General features: G+C 52.0%; 1 long non-coding RNA gene across 1 annotated transcript in view; it reads right to left on the bottom strand.

The window, feature by feature from the left end:
- LOC140395906 (uncharacterized) overlaps positions 1-17,076 on the bottom strand; it is a 148,905-nt gene extending 131,829 nt beyond the window's left edge. The window contains exon 1 of the long non-coding RNA XR_011936384.1: positions 17,010-17,076. This is a non-coding gene — a long non-coding RNA (uncharacterized lncRNA). The remainder of the gene's footprint in view (positions 1-17,009) is intronic.
- Between the last annotated feature and the right edge of the window lie 3,452 nt (positions 17,077-20,528).

Here is a 20,528-nt window from a genome sequence, read left to right on the forward strand (position 1 = left end):
GCAGGAGAATGGAGATAAGAAAAATCTTCGCCATGATTGAATGCCGGAGCAGACTCGATGGGCTGAGTGGCCTAATTCTGCTCCTATGTCTTATGGTCTTATTCTTATGAGTTTCAGTAATTTTTAATTAGTAAATTTGTTGCAGTTTCTCTGTAGATTATTCTTGTCCCCACTGTTTTTTGTTCCCTCCAAGACAGTGGGCTTGACAGCTTACACCTGTTCTGTGTTTCCTCAAACATATACTTACTGGCACATTTCAGGATTTCCTTTGATGATTTATCCGCCAAAGAAAGTTAATTACTTTTCATTTTTTCCGAGATTTCTTTTAAAAGAGGCCGCCTGATTTGAAGGTGGTTGAATGAATAAAATGGGAGTCGCTTCCTCCAAAGCGAAACAATAGCAATTTGCTATCTTGCTCAAGCTATGAAAGAGCATGCTGTATCTGTTATGTTGAAAAGCCCTTTGAAGAGGGAGAAAAATAAAGGACAGAAGAGTAGATTTTATAACCAGGAAGGCTGCCAGGACAGTTTGCTGAATAGAAAAACTGTGAGAGACATTGTTGAGGGACAGTGGGCCGAACTGCCGGAGAATAATTAGAAAAACAATGGCCAGGGTTTTTAAATTGATGCCAGTCTGGATTCAAGTCGGGCAGGCATTACTTTGCCAGTGGGGTGATTAAATGTATTCCTGGAGGTTTCATCACATGACTCTCCAGCCATTAGCTAAGAACAAAGAACAAAGAAAATTACAGCACAGGAACAGGCCCTTCGGCCCTCCCAGCCTGCGCCGATCCAGATCCTTTATCTAAACCTGTCGCCTATTTTCCAAGGAACTACTTCCCTCTGTTCCCCGCCCGTTCATATATCTGTCTAGATGCATCTTAATTTATGCTATCGTGCCCGCCTCTACCACCTCCGCTGGCAAAGCGTTCCAGGCGCCCACCACCCTCTGCATAAAAAACCTTCCGCGCACATTTCCCTTAAACTTTCCCCCTCTCACCTTGAAATCATGACCCCTTATAATTGTGGCCAACACATCCATCCCTCTGACACATTGGGCACGATTCTATGTCCCCACGCCGGCGTAAAAACCGGCGCCAACCACTCCTTTCTGGAGGGCTAGGTTGCCGCTGGCGTGGTTCCCACAGCTCCAGCTGGTGCCGAACTTCCCGTGCGAGTTGTGCGTGCGCAGAACGGCCGGCGAATTTCCGCGCATGCAAGGAACAGCCGGCGTATTTCCGCGCATGCGTGGCGAACCTTCTCCATGCTGGCCACTGGGCAATATGGCGGAGCCCTACAGGGGCCCGTCGCAGAGTAAAGTAGGCCCCCACGGAACCAGCCCGCCGGTCGATCGATAGGCCCCGATCGCGAGCCAGGCCACCGTGGGGGCCGACCCCGGGGTCGATTCCCACCCGCCGCCCCCCCTCCAGAACGGCCCCCACACTTACCTTCCAGGTCCCGCCGTGTGGGAGGTGAGTATTCCACGCCGGCGGGACTCGGCCAAACCCGTCGGCCACTCGGCCCATGGGGGCCGGGGAATCGCCGGGGGGGGGCGCTGTCAACGGCACCTGACCGATGGGTCAGGAACCCCCCGGGCGCCTGAAAAACGGCGTCGGAGAATAGGGAAGCAGGCGTCGGGGCAGGATTCGCCCTTCCCCGGGGATTCTCCGACCTGGTGCAGGGTCGGAGAATCCCGGCCGCTGTGTTCCTAAGCCAACTGGAAAGCAAAAGGACTCCTAACCCAATAGGATGTTGCTTGACTGTCAGATATACAGACCTCCCCTGCCCCGTTGTCAATATTTTTATACCCGGTAAAGAGAAATTGTTGAGGAAAATGGCAAGAAAGACAGTTTTCTTTCATGTCCCGATGATTTTTCTCCAGGGTCACACACAGCGGTGTCCATGGAGACTGATCTTCAATTCCTGGAGGCTCCAGCCAGTCCTGGAGGGTTGGCAAACCCATCTGAACCCCCTGATGTGTTGCCGCCACCACCTCAATCCCAAATCTTTTTCAATGAGGTTTGTGGTCGGAATGGATGCTCGCCACTTCCCAGTGGACAGTCACTTCAACCAATCCGTGATGATACTGGAACCTATGAAGGTCCCGTTCAATAGCAAGTGAGATTTCCAGTTGGTACTGCAGGACATGCCCAGGCCTACATGGTGGGCTCAGAGTGGGAAGTGAGGTTTGTGGTTGGAGGAGGAGCTTGTGGATATTGTGTGGCGAGGGAACGATGGATCACACGAGGGACTGCTCATCAACCCATTGGGCAGCCATTGGAGTGGTTTTCCCTCCAGAATCATGGCCAGGCAGCTGGGGGGCATTTCAAATTGATAAAAGAAAACAACTGACCCCCCTCTTCAGAGGGCAGCACCATAGTCGAGGTGCTCTCTCTCCATTGTGAATCTGCAGTTTTCATCTTGACCTTCTCCACCTGTGTTGCCCGTTTCAGTGGTCCACAGCTCACTGAAAGGGGCAACATAGGTGGAGAAGGTAGTCAAGAAGGCATACAGAATGCTTGCCTTCATTAGGCCGGGCATTGAGTATGAAAATTGGCGAGTCATGTCGCAGCTGTACAGAACCTTAGTTAGGCCACACTTGGAGTATAGTGTTCAATTCTGGTCGCCACACCACCAGAAGGATGTGGAGACTTTAGTGAGGGTGCAGAAGAGATTTACCAAGAGGTTGCCTGGTGTGGAGGGCATTAGCTATGAGGAGAGGTTGAATAAACTCGATTTGTTCTCACTGGAACGACGAAGGTTGAAGGGCGACCTGATAGAGGTCTACAAAATTATGAGGGGCATAGACAGAGTGGATAGTCAGAGGCTTTTCCCGAGGGTAGAGGGGTCAATTACTAGGGGCATAGGTTTAAGGTGCGAGGGGCAAGGTATAGAGGAGATGTACGAGGCAAGTTTTTTTACACGGAGGGTAGTGGGTGCCTGGAACTCGCTGCCGGAGGTGGTGGAAGCAGGGACGCGAGTGACGTTTAAGGGGCATCTTGACAAATATATGAATAGGATGGGAATAGAGGGATACAGACCCCAGAAGTGCAGAAGATTTTAGTTTAGACGGGCAGCATGGTCGGCATAGGCTTGGAGGGCCTGTGGTGGCAGTACTGATGGGCCTCTTTCATGAGACAGCAAGCCCTCTCCTTGAAAGTAATAGGCCTGGCCCCTTAAATATCTGTGTGTGTGTGTGTGTCTGGAACCTGTTGCATGGGGACAGGACCCGAAGCTGAAGCAGCAACCAAGTCCCCAACCCAGGATTGAAAATCCCAGCCACCTTGCCTTAAATCAAGCAACCCACTAATGTCGGAGAGTGTTGTATATTCTTTATTTTATATCAGAGATGTGTACTCATTGAAATGTGTGACTTTAGTCAAAACTGCTCCAACGTCCATCCATTTGCCATGAAATAAACTGAATGATTCATGTCAAGTTTGGACTTAGCAAATGAACACAGGTTGAAGAAATAGGTGTGTAGCCGACATGAATATCCGGCACACATCACAAGAGGATGCTATTGTTACATCTCTGGTTTATGCAACTGTGCAAGTTGCATATGGGGCAGTTTGAATTAGTTCCCATTAAAGATGCTCAGACCTCTTAAGGACATGACAAAAGGTGCAGAATTCAAAATTGTCCTTATGGCAGACTTGACTGTGTAACCATTACCAAATACCCAAAGACTGAGAAGACTGTTTCTATTTACAGTGACTGCAAGACTGTTAACCCTCAAGCTAGTATATGGTGACATTATCATAGAATCCCTACAGAGCAGAAGGCGGCCATTTGGCCCGTCAGTTCTGTACCAGCCCTTGGAAAGAGCACTCCACTTAAGCCTACGCCTCCACCAAATTCCCGTAGCCCACCTTACCTTTTGGACACTAAGGGCAATTTATAGTGGCCAATCCTCCTAACCTGTACATCTTTGGACTGTGGGAGGAAACCGGAGCACCCGGAGGAAACCCACACAGACATGGGAAGAAAGTGCAAACTCCACACAGACAGTCACCCGAGTCCAGAATTGAACCTGGGTTCCTGGAGCTGTGAGGCAGCAGTGCTAACCACTGTGCCACCGTGCCACCCTTATTATTGCACCAATTTGAGACACTTTGTTTCAGCATCATCCCCGACCTCCGGGGCGATCTCCTTTAGCCGGAATATTATTGCAGTCATCACTTTGCTGCTAATCCTAAGGAGGGAGTGTGAGAGGGAGTGGGTGATTCAGTGAGTAAGAGTTTTGGACGGGATTGTTCAGTCCAGTAGCCACGCGCGTGTTCCTCGGCGGCGCACATTCGCCGGCAGCGGGATTCTCCGGTCCTACCACCTGCCAATGGGATTTCCCATTGTGGTCACCCCACACTGCTGGGAAACCCGTGGGCGTGGGTGTACTGACGGCGCAATGGAGAATCCCGCTGGTGGAGAATCCCGCTGTTCACCTTTGGTAGTTGGGTTCAAATGGAGTTTCAATTGAAGAAGGTCTCTTCTGACTGCTGATTCGATGTGTCTTATGGAAAGTCAGTTCTAAAATCCTCAATGCAGAACCTCCGGGCAAAGGCACACAACGCAAGCCTTCCTTAAGTGTCTGACGTGTGAAACAGTAAAAGGCCACACTAGTAAGGGGGGGCAGTTGGTGCATGTTGATGGGGCAAAGTATAAGGAGTAGTGTTTTGCTTGTACAATGTTTAAATCTCTTGAGGCCACTCTGAATAGCAATGCAGCATAGTCTAACTATCACAGCCTTAATATTTTGATAATTCTGTATCCCATCAATTGCAATGAAATGCCGTGGCTCTTAGCCTATTGAATGCTTTGATCTGTATTTTGATATTCTACTGAGGAGATTGAAAATCAACCGAATTTCTAGCGAGCACTTTATTCGTAAATGGTCATTCAACTGTAGAGGGCATTGCAGCTGAGCTTGATCCCACACCGCTGAGTGCCTATGTGCTTGCTTTTCAGTGCAGTGATGGTAATTAAGAGCAAGATTTTTCCACTGCTTCTTTTCCCACCCTTTCCTGTGGCTAGCAGAGCTCTTGGCAGCCTTTTCTCTCACCCCTTCCTCAGCTTCCAGCAAGCTGCAGCACACCGAGGTGGAAATATTGAACATCAGTGGAGCAAGCAAGGGATTTGTTTTGTGCAGAAGTGTGAGTAATGCAGGTTTGCACTATTTAATTTGAAAAGATCCCTGCTGTCCTAACCTTTGGTTTAGCAATACTCCTAATTTTCCCCGGAGATTGTACGAAGGGAAATTACATGGAAATCTGTCATGTCCAGGTTGTTCCATTAAAATGAAATTCTCTGCTGTCTCCCACATGCAGTGTATTAAGCTGCTTCCGTCTCTGTTCTTTGAGCGCCCACGTCATTTTTAAGTGTCACGTTGAGATCCCTGTGTAGCACAGTCTTAGTATCCCTTCAATTCCACCCATAAATGCTAGAGGACATGAAATGCCTTTCAACTCTGCGGTGGGTACAAAATTAATTTAGTTTCTGATGTGTTGGGTGCTCTGAATCCGTGGAACACATACAGGCCATCAACACTTAAAATAGTGCAACATTATTTTATTAAGTTAGAAACTGTTGAACATACTTTTACTGTGGGTTAACACAATGTTAGATTAAACTAAAGACCTATGCCTGTCCGAACCAGTCTATGCACTCAGCACATGGTGAAGATCTGTGCTGTAAGCTGTAAGCTCTGTCTTTCTGAGAGGCTGCATCCCGAATGAGCGGGAACTCTGATGCCCTCTGTCTTTATAGTGAGTGTGCTCTCACTGGTGATTGGCTGCGGTGTTGTGTGTGTTGATTGGTCCCACTGTGTGTCCATCAGTGTGTGTGTATCTGCACCATGATATACTGGTGTATATCATGAAATCCCCCCTTTTATAAAAAAATGTATGTGTGTGGCAATAAATAATGTGTGGTGAGAATGTTCCTAACTATGTGTGGGGTGTGAAGACATATTTACAGGATTACGTACATGAGAACTAAGCTATTTACATGGGAAGGAGCCTGGTGCAGAGAAGCAGTATGCAACAAGAGTAACGAGATCAACACTATATACAAATCAGGGAAACGATCAAACAAAGCAACAAAACAATTCAGAGAGTCCATAAATTTGAAAAGTTCATAAATTTAGTCTCTGAGGTGGGCGACGAATTCTGGTTGACCACCTCAAGGGTGGTTCGAGAGCCGCGGGTTCAGGAGTGGGCTGGACTGCGTCAAAGTCAGGGGGAGGCAGAGTGACAGGGAGCTCTGCATAGTCCATGGCAGGGTCGGCAGGAAGGTGAGGCGACACTGGATGATCACGTGGTGAGCGTGGAACGAGATGAAGGGCGCGTCGATTGCGGCGCAGAATAGAGCCATCCGGTAGACTAACCAGGAATGAGCAGGGGGCCACCTGCTGAAGGACAACAGCGGTTGCAGAGCAGCCCCCATCCGGAAGATGGACGCGGACGTTGTCATCTGGAGCCAGAGCAGGGAGATCAGCTGCACGGGAGTCATGAGCCACCTTGTGCTGTGCACGAGACAGCTGTATCCGGCGAAGGACCGGAACATGGTCGAGGTCTGGGACATGGATGGACGGCACCGTCGTCCTCAGGGTGCGACTCATGAGTAACTGGGCTGGCGAAAGGCCAGTGGACAGTGGGGCGGAGCGATCGGCAGCAAGGCGAGGTAGAAATCAGACTCAGCATCGGCAGCCTTGCATAGGAGCCGTTTGACGATATGTACTCCCTTCTCTGCTTTGCCGTTGGATTGGGGGTACAGGGGACTGGACATCACATGGGCAAAATTGTACAGCCTGGCAAAGTTGGACCATTCTTGGCTGGCGAAGCAGGGGCCATTGTCCACCATAACCGTGAGCGGAATGCCGTGTCGAGCAAAGGTTTCTTTACATGCACGAATGACTGCAGACGAGGTGAGGTCGTGCAACCGTATCACCTCTGGGCAATTCGAAGAGTAGTCCACGATCAGGACATAGTCTCTACCCAGCGCGTACGAATAAAGTGCTCGCTGGAAATTCAGTTGATTTTCACTGCACTGCAGTGAAAAGCAAGCACACGGGCACAGAGCGGTGTGGGATCAAGCTCAGGTGCGATGCCCTCTATAGTTGAATGACCATTTACGAATAAAGTGCTCACTAGAAATTCGGTTGATTTTCAATCTCCTCAGTAGAATATCAAAATACAGATTAAAGCATTCAATAGGCTAAGAGCCACGGCATTTCATTGCAATTGATGGGTTCCAGAATTATCAAAATATTAAGGCTGTGACAGTTAGACCATGCTGCATTGCTATTCACAGTGGCCTCAAGAGATTTAAACATTGTACAAGCAAAACACTACTCCTTGTACTTTGCCCCATCAACATGCACAGTTGAGCACTGTCTTGGCTATGTCCTCATTAATGCCGGGCCAGTACACTGCCTCTCGGGCCCGTTGGCGACACTTTTACACGCCAAGGTGGCCCTCGTTAATTGTTCCAGGACAAAATGGCGCATGCTATGCGGGATGACAATGCGGTCCAGTTTTAGAAGAACCCCGTCTACTACCGCCAGATCATCTCTGACATAGAATTGAGGGCATTGGCCCTTGAGCCACCCGTCCGTTAGGTGGCACATGACACGCTGTAGCAGGGGGTCAGCCACAGTCTCGCGGCGAATTTGACGTGGCGTTCATCCGAGGCAGGTAGATTGGAGGCCGCGAATGCCACATGGGCGTCAACCTGGCAGACAAATCCCGCTGGGTCACATGGAGTGTTGACTGCCCTGGAGAGAGCATCAGCAATGATGAGGTCCTTGCCTGGGGTGTATACCAGCTGGAAGTCTTATCGGCGGAGCTTGAGAAGAATACGCTGGAGGCGAGGCGTCATGTAGTTCAAATCTTTCTATATCATATTGACCAGCGGGCGATGTTCAGTCTCGACGGTGAATTGAGGAAGTCCGTAGACATAATCGTGAAACTTAACAACACCGGTCAGAAGGCCCAGGCACTCCTTTTCTATCTGCGCATAGCGCTGCTCCGTGGGGGTCATCGCACGAGACGCATATGCAACGGGGGCCCCTGATGAGGTCTCATCACGTTGACGAAGCACTGCCCCAATGCCGGATTTACTGGCATTGGTCGAAATTTTGGTCTCCTTTGCTGGATCAAACAAACTTAGACCGGGGCCGTGGCCAGTTTTGCCTTGTGTTCTCTCCGTTCGCGCTCGTGGGCAGGGAGCCATTGGAAGTCTGTCGTCTTCCTGACCAGGTTCCTGAGAGCCGTGGTATGAGAGACGAGGTTAGGGATGAATTTCCCTAAAATATTGACCATGCCCAGAAATCGGAGGACCGCCTTCTTGTCCTCTGGTGTTTTCATAGCTGTGATGGCAGCTACCTTGTCCGCATCTGGCTGCACACCCAATTGGGAGATGTGGTCCCCGAGGAACTTGAGTTCCGCCTGACCAAAAGAGCATTTGGCCCTCTTGAGGCGGAGGCCATGCTCATGTATACGTCTGAATACGCGCTGGAGGCGACTAACATGCTCCAAATGATTGTCATCGACACAGACGCGAACACCTTCAATACGTTCCATCATTTGTTCCATAATCCTATGGAACACTTCTGATGCAGAGATGATCCCAAACGGCATCCAGCTGTAACAATATCTTCCAAAGGGGGTGTTAAATGTGCAGAGTTTCCTGCTGGATTTATCGAGCTGAGTTTGCCAGAATCCTTTTGAGGCGTCGAGTTTGATAAAGAGATTGGCGCGAGCCATCTCACATGTGAGCTCTTCGTGCTTGGGAATTGGATAATGCTCCCTCATGATATTGCGATTTAGATCCTTGGGATCAATGTAAATTCTCAATTCGCCGGGAAGGCGTTTTTACACATACCATGGAACTGACTCAGTCGGTCGGTTCCGTGACTTTGGAAATCACTCCTTGGTTCTGGAGGTCCTGTAGCTGCTGCTTGAGGCGGTCTTTAAGGGGTGCTGGGACCCTGCGAGGTGCATGCATCACAGGTGTGGCATTCGGTTTTAATAAAATCCTGTAGGTGTACGGGAGCATGCCCATGCCCTCGAAGACGTCGTGGTACTGGTTGATAATGGCGTCGAGCTGCGCCCTGAAGTCAATGTCCTGAAAGACAGACGCGTCAGCAGGAGAGAGAGAGTGAACTCTCTGAACTAGGTTCAACAGCTTGCATGTCTGCGCGTCAAGCAGGGAGGCTTTCGAGGAGCCCATGATTTCAAAGGGAAGGATGGCTTTGCGTGACCTGTGCGTCACTTCAAGTTGGCATGAGCTGCTGGCAGCAATGGCATTACCATTATAGTCTAATAGCTGGCAGGCTGATGGCAGGATGGCTGGTTTGACACAAAGGCTTTGGAGGTCAGACCGCACAATGAGATTGGCGGAGGCACCAGTGTCCAGGCGGAATCGTATTTGGGACCGGTTGACCGTAAGGGTGACACACCACTCATCGTCCGGATCGATGCTGTATACCGATAGAGGCTGGATTCTTTGCTTCGGGGACACCCTGTTTTTTGTAATGATACCGTCTCGAAAAGGCGCCTTCAGGTCCTTGGTGTCAATATCGGGTAGCAGGTCCGAATCAGGCTCGGTGACCGTGGGTTGAATGGCCCGGACATTCCTGCGAGGCTGGCTGGAGCTACGAGAGTTGGCAGGCTGAGCTGATCTGCATAAAGCATAAAGCAGCATAGTGGCCAAATTTGCCACATCGCAGGCATCGTCGGGATTTGGCAGGACATTGCCGCTTTAAGTGGGCCGAACGTTGTAGCGTCAGTACGTTCGCTGCGCCACCGCACATGCGCGGTGCGGTCATACGTGGTGCGCGCCTGCGCAGTACATTCATCGACGTCGCCGTCCCCTCGTTCGGTGCGCACAGTGTGGGACTCAGCGAAAAGCACATGAAATGGCCGACCTCATCCAGGCTGATTGCTTGGACCCGTTCTGCCTCGTGGGGACTTTGCCGCACCGTTTCAGTCGCTTGGATGTGGGAATACTGTCTAGTGGCGTGTTCGTGTAGCACGCAGGTCTCGATGGCAATCGTTAGGGTGAGCTGCTTTACCTTGAGGAGCTGCTGGCGTAGGGGGTCCGACTAAACACCGAAAACGATCTGGTCGTGTATCATGGAGTCGGAGGTGGGCCCGTAATTACAGGACTGCGCAAGGATTCGGAGGTGGGTGAGAAAGGACTGGAAAGGTTCATCCTTACCCTGCAAACGCTGTTGGAATACATAGCGCTCAAAACTTTCATTCACCTCGATGTCGCAGTGACTGTCAAACTTAAGGAGGACCGTCTTGAATTTTGATTTATCTTCACCATCAGCAAAGGTGAGAGAATTGAAAATGTGCATGGCATGTTCCCCGGCCGTGGATAGGAAGTGAGCGATTTTCCTGGTGTCTGAGGCAACTTCCCGGTCTGTGGCTTCAAGGTAGAGCTGGAAGCGCTGTTTGAATATCTTCCAGTTGGCCCCCAGGTTACCGGTGATGCGGAGCGGCGGCGGCGGGCAGACGCTGTCCGTTTTGCAGGATGACGGAATGCTGGTGGAAGGCAGATCACTTGCAGGTAGGTCTAAGAAGTTCTAACATCCCTAAACTCCTGGTATCATGTTGTGTTGGGTGCTCTGGATCCGTGGAACACATACAGGCCACCAACACTTAAAATAATAGTTAGAAACTGTTGAACATACTTTCACTGTGGGTTAACACGATGTTAGATTAAACTAAAGACCTATGCCTGTCCTAACCAATCTATGCACTCAGCACATGGTGAAGATCTAAGCTGTAAGCTCTGTCCTTCTGAGAGGCTGCATCCCGAATGAGCGGGAACTCTGATGCCCCCTGTCTTTATAGTGAGTGTGCCCTCACTGGTGATTGGCTGCGGTGTTGTGTGTGTTGATTGGTCTTGCTGTGTGTCCACCAGCGTGTGTGTCTGCACCATGGTATACTGGTGTATATCATGACAGTTTCTATGGATCAAAGACAAGTGTTTCATTCCATCCTAAGTTGAATTAGACTCCGTTAGAAAATAAAGTTGAACTTTTGCACCCTCACAATTTTACTGATTTTTTTTTAAAAAGGGGATAAGGTGTCCTGACTGCAAAGCTCTATGGAGCTTTCATTTAATGTTGTCCAAATGCTCCCCAGTAGAATCATAGAAACTTACAGCACAGAAAGGTCCCTTGGCTCATCGTGCATGTACTGGCTCTGAGAGAGGGCAGTCACTCTTAGTCCCAGATCCCCCTGCTATTTTGTTTGTTAACCTGTGAGCTCCTTATGCCCAGGTCGAGTGTTCCAGATCCCGACAATTGAGTGAAAACGTTTCTCCTCATCTCCCCTCTTGTAAGTGATGTTATAAGTTTCAATCAGATCACCTCTCATTTTTCTACAATCTAGAGAATCCAGGCCCATGTTCCTCAATCTCTCCTCATTGAACAATGCCTCATACCTCTGTTGTACTCCCTCGATGGCAAATATGTCCTTTCTAGGGTAAGGAGACAAAAACTGTTCACAATACTCCACGTGCAGTCTAACTAAGGTTCTACACAATTGAACCAAAACATCTTTACTCCTCTATACAAATCCTCTTGCATTAAATACCATTCGCCTTCCTAATTGCCCGCTGTGTTGTATGTTAGCCCTCAGTGACTTATAAACAAGGACACCCAGATCTCTTTGGACAGCAACACTTCTCAATCTCTCACCACTTAAGAAATACTCTGCATCTCCATTCTTCCTACCAAATTGGTTAACCTCACACTTTGCACAATATATTCCACCTTACATGTTCTTGTCCACTCATGAAGCCTATCCAAATCCCCTTGAAGCCTCTTTGTATCCTTCTCACGACACACATTCTCACCAGCCCATCCGCAAACTTGGAAATTGTACATTTGGCCCCCACATCCAAATCACTGAAGAGATTAGCTGCGGGCCCAACAGCGATCCTTGTGGTACCCCCACTGATTACAGCCCACAACCATGAGAATGACTTGTTGACTCCTTTTTGTGACGGCCATGAAGAATCGAGCACCAGAGTCAAACAGAAAGTAACTTTATTTACAACAATGGCCAGCAATTCATTACTGGTTCCCTCTCTAGTCGGTACCACATTGACCAGCTCTATTGATACAGCTGCACTGCGAACGATGGCCCCACCCTCCCCTCATTGGAGGAGCTCATATTCCTCAAGGATCATGGGGGTAACCAATTGACCCCAGCCAATCGGATCCAGGCAGGTTATAACATTCCTACTCTCTACTTTCTGTCAGGGAATCAATCCTCAATCCATGTCACTGTATTGCCCTCAAGCCCATGTGCTCCATTTGAGGTGGGACAACCTTCCCACAGGTGTCTCACTTTCCTGCTCAAAAGGGTGGGTGAACATTGGAGCAAGGCACAAAGGAAGTGGGATCGGAGGGCACCAACGATTCCTGTCATTTTAACAACCCTCCTTCTTGTTTACCACCAGATGGGGCAGTTAGAATAAGGTCCATTTTCTCCGAGTATTATTAAAAATTAAAACTTTTCTCCTTTTAAGGTCCATTTTCTCCGAATCACGCTCTGCTTTGAGTGCAAATTTGTTCAGCTGAGCTCGGCTGCGACTACGTTCAAATCTTCTTTCACACACAACATTGAGCTGCCAATAAGAAAGCTTCTAATTGAGTAAATATCAGTACTGACACTTGTAATAGCTTTTAAACTCCTACCAATTATTATTTGTTAGAACTGGCCTTTGCAGTTGTTGGTTAGATTAGATATACATGGCATTTAAACAGTTTTAATTTTTAATAATACTCAGACGAGTTAAATGGCTGTCACATTCAATGCTGTTTTTTATTATTATCGGTTGTCCTGTGTTTTTAAATTTAACCTGATCTACTCTGGAGGGTAAACTTCAAAGATTCCATCAAATCAACATAGCTTTTTGAGATTTGTGGCTGAATCACTTTGCTTTCTCAGCCGGAAGACTGCACCTCAGTAATGCAACAATCTTCAATACTCGCACTGGAGTGCCAGCCTGGATTGTGTGCTCAATGTTTGACGTATAGCTTGTAAGCATAACCTGCTGACCGAGAGGCAAGAAAGCTATTAACTGAGCCAAATTATCACTAATGCATGCTACATCATAGATTATTGCAACAGGTTTGTCGGAGCTTCAGAAATTCAGCTGATGTAACGTGGTATTATTCATTAGAAAATGTCATTCCCTGAAGGGGTGTTGGTGTTGGGGTTTGAGTGACGGTGATTTGAACTGGGGATTTTCTTTTATTGGACAGTACATTGACGGAGTATGTCAGATATAACAAAGAACAAAGAAAAGTACAGCACAGGAACAGGCCCTTCGGCCCTCCAAAGAGAATTGGAGAATTCGACGAGGAGTTGGCATTAGCTTTAAATAACCTCACGGCATGCGGAGGGACAGGGAACGGAGGGACGGGGAGCGGAGGGACAGGGACAGGGAGCGGTGGGACGGGGACAGGGACAGGGAGCGGTGGGACAGGGACAGGGAGCGGTGGGATAGGGACAGGGACAGGGAGCGGTGGGACAGGGACAGGGAGCGGTGGGACAGGGACAGGGACAGGGAGCGGTGGGACAGGGACAGGGACAGGGAGCGGTGGGACAGGGACAGGGAGCGGTGGGACGGGGACAGGGAGCGGTGGGACGGGGACAGGGACAGGGAGCGGTGGGACGGGGACAGGGACAGGGAGCGGTGGGACAGGGACAGGGGGCGGTGGGACGGGGACAGGGACAGGGAGCGGTGGGACAGGGACAGGGAGCGGTGGGACGGGGACAGGGACGGGGAGCGGTGGGACGGGGACGGGGAGCGGTGGGACGGGGACAGGGACAGGGAGCGGTGGGACGGGGACAGGGACAGGGAGCGGTGGGACAGGGACGGGGAGCGGTGGGACGGGGACAGGGACAGGGAGCGATGGGACGGGGACAGGGACAGGGAGCGGTGGGACGGGGACGGGGAGCGGTGGGACGGGGACAGGGACAGGGAGCGGTGGGACAGGGACAGGGAGCAGTGGGACGGGGACAGGGACGGGGAGGGGTGGGACAGGGAGCGGTGGGACAGGGACAGGGACAGGGAGCGGTGGGACAGTGAGCGGTGGGACAGGGAGCGGTGGGACAGGGACGGGGAGCGGTGGGACAGGGACAGGGAGCGGTGGGACGGGGACAGGGACAGGGAGCGGTGGGACAGGGACAGGGAGCGGTGGGACAGGGACAGGGAGCGGTGGGACAGGGACAGGGAGCGGTGGGACAGGGAGCAGTGGGACAGGGACAGGGAGCGGTGGGACAGGGACAGGGACGGGGACAGGGAGCAGTGGGACAGGGACAGGGACGGGGACAGGGAGTGGTGGGACAGGGACAGGGAGCGGTGGGACAGGGACAGGGAGCGGTGGGACAGGGACAGGGAGCGGTGGGACAGGGCCAGGGAGCGGTGGGACAGGGCCAGGGAGCGGTGGGACAGGGACAGGGAGGGGGACAGGGAGCGGTGGGACGGGGACAGGGAGCGGTGGGACAGGGACGGGGACAGGGAGCGGTGGGACAGGGCCAGGGACGGGGAGCGGTGGGACGGGGACAGGGACGGGTACAGGGAGCGGTGGGACAGGGACAGGGACAGGGAGCGGTGGGACAGGGACGGGGACAGGGAGCGGTGGGACAGGGACAGGGAGCGGTGGGACTGGGACAGGGACGGGTACAGAGAGCGGTGGGACAGGGACAGGGAGCGGTGGGACAGGGACAGGTACGGGGAGCGGTGGGACAGGGACGGGGAGCGGTGGGACAGGGACGGGGAGCGGTGGGACAGGGACGGGGACGGGGAGCGGTGGGACAGGGACGGGGACAGGGAGCGGTGGGACAGGGACAGGGACGGGCACAGGGAGCGGTGGGACAGGGACAGGGAGCGGTGGGACAGGGACAGGGAGCGGTGGGACGGGGACAGGGACAGGGAGCGGTGGGACGGGGACGGGGAGCGGTGGGACGGGGACAGGGACAGGGAGCGGTGGGACAGGGACAGGGAGCAGTGGGACGGGGACAGGGACGGGGAGGGGTGGGACAGGGAGCGGTGGGACAGGGACAGGGACAGGGAGCGGTGGGACAGGGAGCGGTGGGACAGGGAGCGGTGGGACAGGGACGGGGAGCGGTGGGACAGGGACAGGGAGCGGTGGGACGGGGACAGGGACAGGGAGCGGTGGGACAGGGACAGGGAGCGGTGGGACAGGGACAGGGAGCGGTGGGACAGGGACAGGGAGCGGTGGGACAGGGACAGGGAGCGGTGGGACAGGGAGCAGTGGGACAGGGACAGGGAGCGGTGGGACAGGGACAGGGACGGGGACAGGGAGCAGTGGGACAGGGACAGGGACGGGGACAGGGAGTGGTGGGACAGGGACAGGGAGCGGTGGGACAGGGACAGGGAGCGGTGGGACAGGGCCAGGGAGCGGTGGGACAGGGCCAGGGAGCGGTGGGACAGGGCCAGGGAGCGGTGGGACAGGGACAGGGACGGGGACAGGGAGCGGTGGGACGGGGACAGGGAGCGGTGGGACAGGGACGGGGACAGGGAGCGGTGGGACAGGGCCAGGGACGGGGAGCGGTGGGACGGGGACAGGGACGGGTACAGGGAGCGGTGGGACAGGGACAGGGACAGGGAGCGGTGGGACAGGGACGGGGACAGGGAGCGGTGGGACAGGGACAGGGAGCGGTGGGACTGGGACAGGGACGGGTACAGAGAGCGGTGGGACAGGGACAGGGAGCGGTGGGACAGGGACAGGGACGGGGAGCGGTGGGACAGGGACAGGGACGGGGAGCGGTGGGACAGGGACGGGGAGCGGTGGGACAGGGACGGGGAGCGGTGGGACAGGGACGGGGACGGGGAGCGGTGGGACAGGGACGGGGACAGGGAGCGGTGGGACAGGGACAGGGACGGGGACAGGGAGCGGTGGGACAGGGACAGGGAGCGGTGGGACAGGGACAGGGAGCGGTGGGACAGGGACAGGGAGCGGTGGGACAGGGACAGGGACAGGGAGCGGTGGGACAGGGACAGGGACGGGGACAGGGAGCGGTGGGACAGGGACGGGGAGCGGTGGGACAGGGACGGGGAGCGGTGGGACAGGGAGCGGTGGGACAGGGACAGGGACGGGGACAGGGAGCGGTGGGACAGGGACAGGGAGCGGTGGGACGGGGACAGGGACAGGGAGCGGTGGGACAGGGACAGGGAGCGGTGGGACAGGGACAGGGAGCGGTGGGACAGGGACAGGGAGCGGTGGGACAGGGACAGGGACAGGGAGTGGTGGGACAGGGACAGGGACGGGGACGGGGACAGGGAGCGGTGGGACAGGGACAGGGAGCGGTGGGACAGGGACAGGGAGCGGTGGGACAGGGACGGGGACAGGGAGCGGTGGGACAGGGACAGGGAGCGGTGGGACGGGGAGCGGTGGGACGGGGACCGGTGGGACAGGGAATGGTGGGACAGGGACGGGGAGCGGTGGGACGGGGACCGGTGGGACAGGGAATGGTGGGACAGGGACGGGGAGCGGTGGGACGGGGACCGGTGGGACAGGGAATGGTGGGACAGGGACGGGGAGCGGTGGGACGGGGACCGGTGGGACAGGGAATGGTGGGACAGGGAACGGTGGGACGGGGAACGGTGGGACGGGGACGGGGAGCGGTGGGACGGGGAGCGGTGGAGATGCTGGAAAGATATAACTCTTGTCAGAGAAACGGAGGGCCCACCTCTGATTTTATTACAAATCTCAAGTTAATACCACAAGGCTGTGATTATGCTGATTTCAGAGACACTGTAATAATGCATCAATTAATTTCTGGACGATCTGATAAAAATTTGAGGGAAGCACTTTCACAAAATAAGTATCTAACTCTAGAAATCGCGATACAAAAATTCCTTGCTTATGAACAAAAACAAAATCAGTACTTTGAGTCACTACAAACACAGAATCATCATTTAGAAAACAAAATCGGTAAAAATGTCGTGAACACTCACCACGAGGCGGAGGCAGGGTTGAATTGGAGAAAGACGGAGGTTTTGAGCGGCAGCCATCTTGAGAAAGGAGCCGCACATGCTCAGTTGCGAAAATAGGGCACAGTACAGGAAACTCGTTGTGCATATCGGCAATCGAGTCCTACGCACGACGTCACGAGCGTTATGACGTCAGAGGTCCAGGACCACGCCCACTTAAAAGGGAAATGCACGAAAATGAACAAAAATAAATTTAAACCTGCAAAACTCAATTTCCTTGCCTCAGAAGACAGAACAATGCCCGAACTTACACCAGCAGTTGAAAATAACTTTCACAACACCCTGGAACAAGCAGTTAGCACCGCCCTAGAAGATGATATGGTCCTTGTAGACTACAAGTCAGACGAAGATTTCATCTTGGGAGATGGCTACCCCAGTACCAAATCCGAACTGCAACTAGAGGTGTTGTACCGTGTAGACCCCGACGATAAGTTCTTCGGATTGGGGAATCTTCAGCCCAGCATATATGACATCCCGACTCGTGAGTGCAGGATTATGCTGCGGCCTGACACCAACAAACAGAGAGTGGTCCATGCACCACGAAGGGTCCCAGCCTCCACACAAGATGATTTGTTCATTGAACATGAAGAGAACGATCACAACTCCGAAACAAAAAGCGATGATTTGTCCAACGAACAATACACACAATACAGACATGGCTGAGTTATTCAGAGATCCTGATCACAGCATCAGCAACATGGTTGAAAAGCTCAAAACGACTCTTAGAACATAGAACATAGAACAATACAGCGCAGTACAGGCCCTTCGGCCCACGATGTTGCACCGAAACAAAAGCCATCTAACCTACACTATGCCATTATCATCCATATGTTTATCCAATAAACCTTTAAATGCCCTCAATGTTGGCGAGTTCACTACTGTAGCAGGTAGGGCATTCCATGGCCTCACTACTCTTTGCGTAAAGAACCTACCTCTGACCTCTGTCCTATATCTATTACCCCTCAGTTTAAAGTTATGTCCCCTCGTGCCAGCCATATCCATCCGCGGGAGAAGGCTCTCATTGTCCACCCTATCCAACCCCCTGATCATTTTGTATGCCTCTATTAAGTCTCCTCTTAACCTTCTTCTCTCCAACGAAAACAACCTCAAGTCCATCAGCCTTTCCTCATAAGATTTTCCCTCCATACCAGGCAACATCCTGGTAAATCTCCTCTGCACCCGCTCCAAAGCCTCCACGTCCTTCCTATAATGCGGTGACCAGAACTGTACGCAATACTCCAAATGCGGCCGTACCAGAGCTCTGTACAGCTGCAACATGACCTCCCGACTCCGGAACTCAATCCCTCTACCAATAAAGGCCAACACTCCATAGGCCTTCTTCACAACCCTATCAACCTGGGTGGCAACTTTCAGGGATCTATGTACATGGACACCTAGATCCCTCTGCTCATCCACACTTTCAAGAACTTTACCATTAGCCAAATATTCCGCATTCCTGTTATTCCTTCCAAAGTGAATCACCTCACACTTCTCTACATTAAACTCCATTTGCCACCTCTCAGCCCAGCTCTGCAGCTTATCTATATCCCTCTGTAACCTGCTACATCCTTCCACACTATCGACAACACCACCGACTTTAGTATCGTCTGCAAATTTACTCACCCACCCTTCTGCGCCTTCCTCTAGGTCATTGATAAAAATGACAAACAGCAACGGCCCCAGAACAGATCCTTGTGGTACTCCACTTGTGACTGTACTCCATTCTGAACATTTCCCATCAACCACCACCCTCTGTCTTCTTTCAGCTAGCCAATTTCTGATCGACATCTCTAAATCACCCTCAATCCCCAGCCTCCGTATTTTTTGCAATAGCCTACCGTGGGGAACCTTATCAAACGCTTTGCTGAAATCCATATACACCACATCAACTGCTCTACCCTCGTCTACCTGTTCAGTCACCTTCTCAAAGAACTCAATAAGGTTTGTGAGGCATGACCTACCCTTCACAAAGCCATGCTGACTATCCCTGATCATATTATTCCTATCTAAATGATTATAAATCTTGTCTCTTATAATCCCCTCCAAGACTTTACCCACTACAGACGTGAGGCTCACCGGTCTATAGTTGCCGGGTTGTCTCTGCTCCCCTTTTTGAACAAAGGGACCACATTTGCTGTCCTCCAGTCCTCTGGCACTATTCCTGTAGCCAATGATGACATAAAAATCAAAGCCAAAGGTCCAGCAATCTCTTCCCTGGCCTCCCATAGAATCCTAGGATAAATCCCATCAGGTCCCGGGGACTTATCTATTTTCAGCCTGTCCAGAATTGCCAACACCTCTTCCCTACGTACCTCAATGCCATCTATTCTATTAGCCTGGGGCTCAGCATTCTCCTCCACAACATTATCTTTTTCCTGAGTGAATACTGACGAAAAATATTCATTTAGTATCTCGCCTATCTCTTCAGACTCCACACACAATTTCCCATCCCTGTCCTTGACTGGTCCGACTCTTTCCCTAGTCATTCGCTTATTCCTGACATACCTATAGAAAGCTTTTGGGTTTTCCTTGATCCTTCCTGCCAAATACTTCTCATGTCCCCTCCTTGCTCGTCTTAGCTCTCTCTTTAGATCCTTCCTCGCTACCTTGTAACTATCCATCACCCCAACCGAAACTTCACACTTCATCTTCACATAGGCCTCCTTCTTCCTCTTAACAAGAGATTCCACTTCCTTGGTAAACCGCGGTTCCCTCGCTCGTCGCCTTCCTCCCTGTCTGACCGGTACATACTTATCAAGAACACGCAGTAGCTGATCCTTGAACAAGCCCCACTTATCCAGTGTGCCCAACACTTGCAGCCTACTTCTCCACCTTATCCCCCCCAAGTCACGTCTAATGGCATCATAATTGCCCTTCCCCCAGCTATAACTCTTGCCCTGCGGTGTATACTTATCCCTTTCCATCATTAACGTAAACGTCACCGAATTGTGGTCACTGTCCCCAAAGTGCTCTCCTACCTCCAAATCCAACACCTGGCCTGGTTCATTACCCAAAACCAAATCCAACGTGGCCTCGCCTCTTGTTGGCCTGTCAACATATTGTTTCAGGAAACCCTCCTGCACACACTGTACAAAAAACGACCCATCTATTGTACTCGAACTATATCTTTTCCAGTCAATATTTGGAAAGTTAAAGTCTCCCATAATAACTACCCTGTTACTTTCGCTCATATTCAGAATCATCTTCGCCATCCTTTCCTCTACATCCCTAGAACTATTAGGAGGCCTATAAAAAACTCTCAACAGGGTGACCTCTCCTTTCCTGTTTCTAACTTCAGCCCATACTACCTCGGAAGAAGAGTCCCCATCTAGCATCCTCTCCACCACCGTAATACTGCTCTTGACTAGCAGCGCCACACCTCCCCCTCTTTTGCCTCCTTCTCTGAGCTTACTAAAACACCTAAACCCCGGAACCTGCAACATCCATTCCTGTCCCTGCTCTATCCATGTCTCCGAAATGGCC

This window comes from Scyliorhinus torazame, chromosome 19 (genome assembly GCF_047496885.1).
Source record: "Scyliorhinus torazame isolate Kashiwa2021f chromosome 19, sScyTor2.1, whole genome shotgun sequence".
Taxonomy (NCBI): Eukaryota; Metazoa; Chordata; class Chondrichthyes; order Carcharhiniformes; family Scyliorhinidae; genus Scyliorhinus; species Scyliorhinus torazame.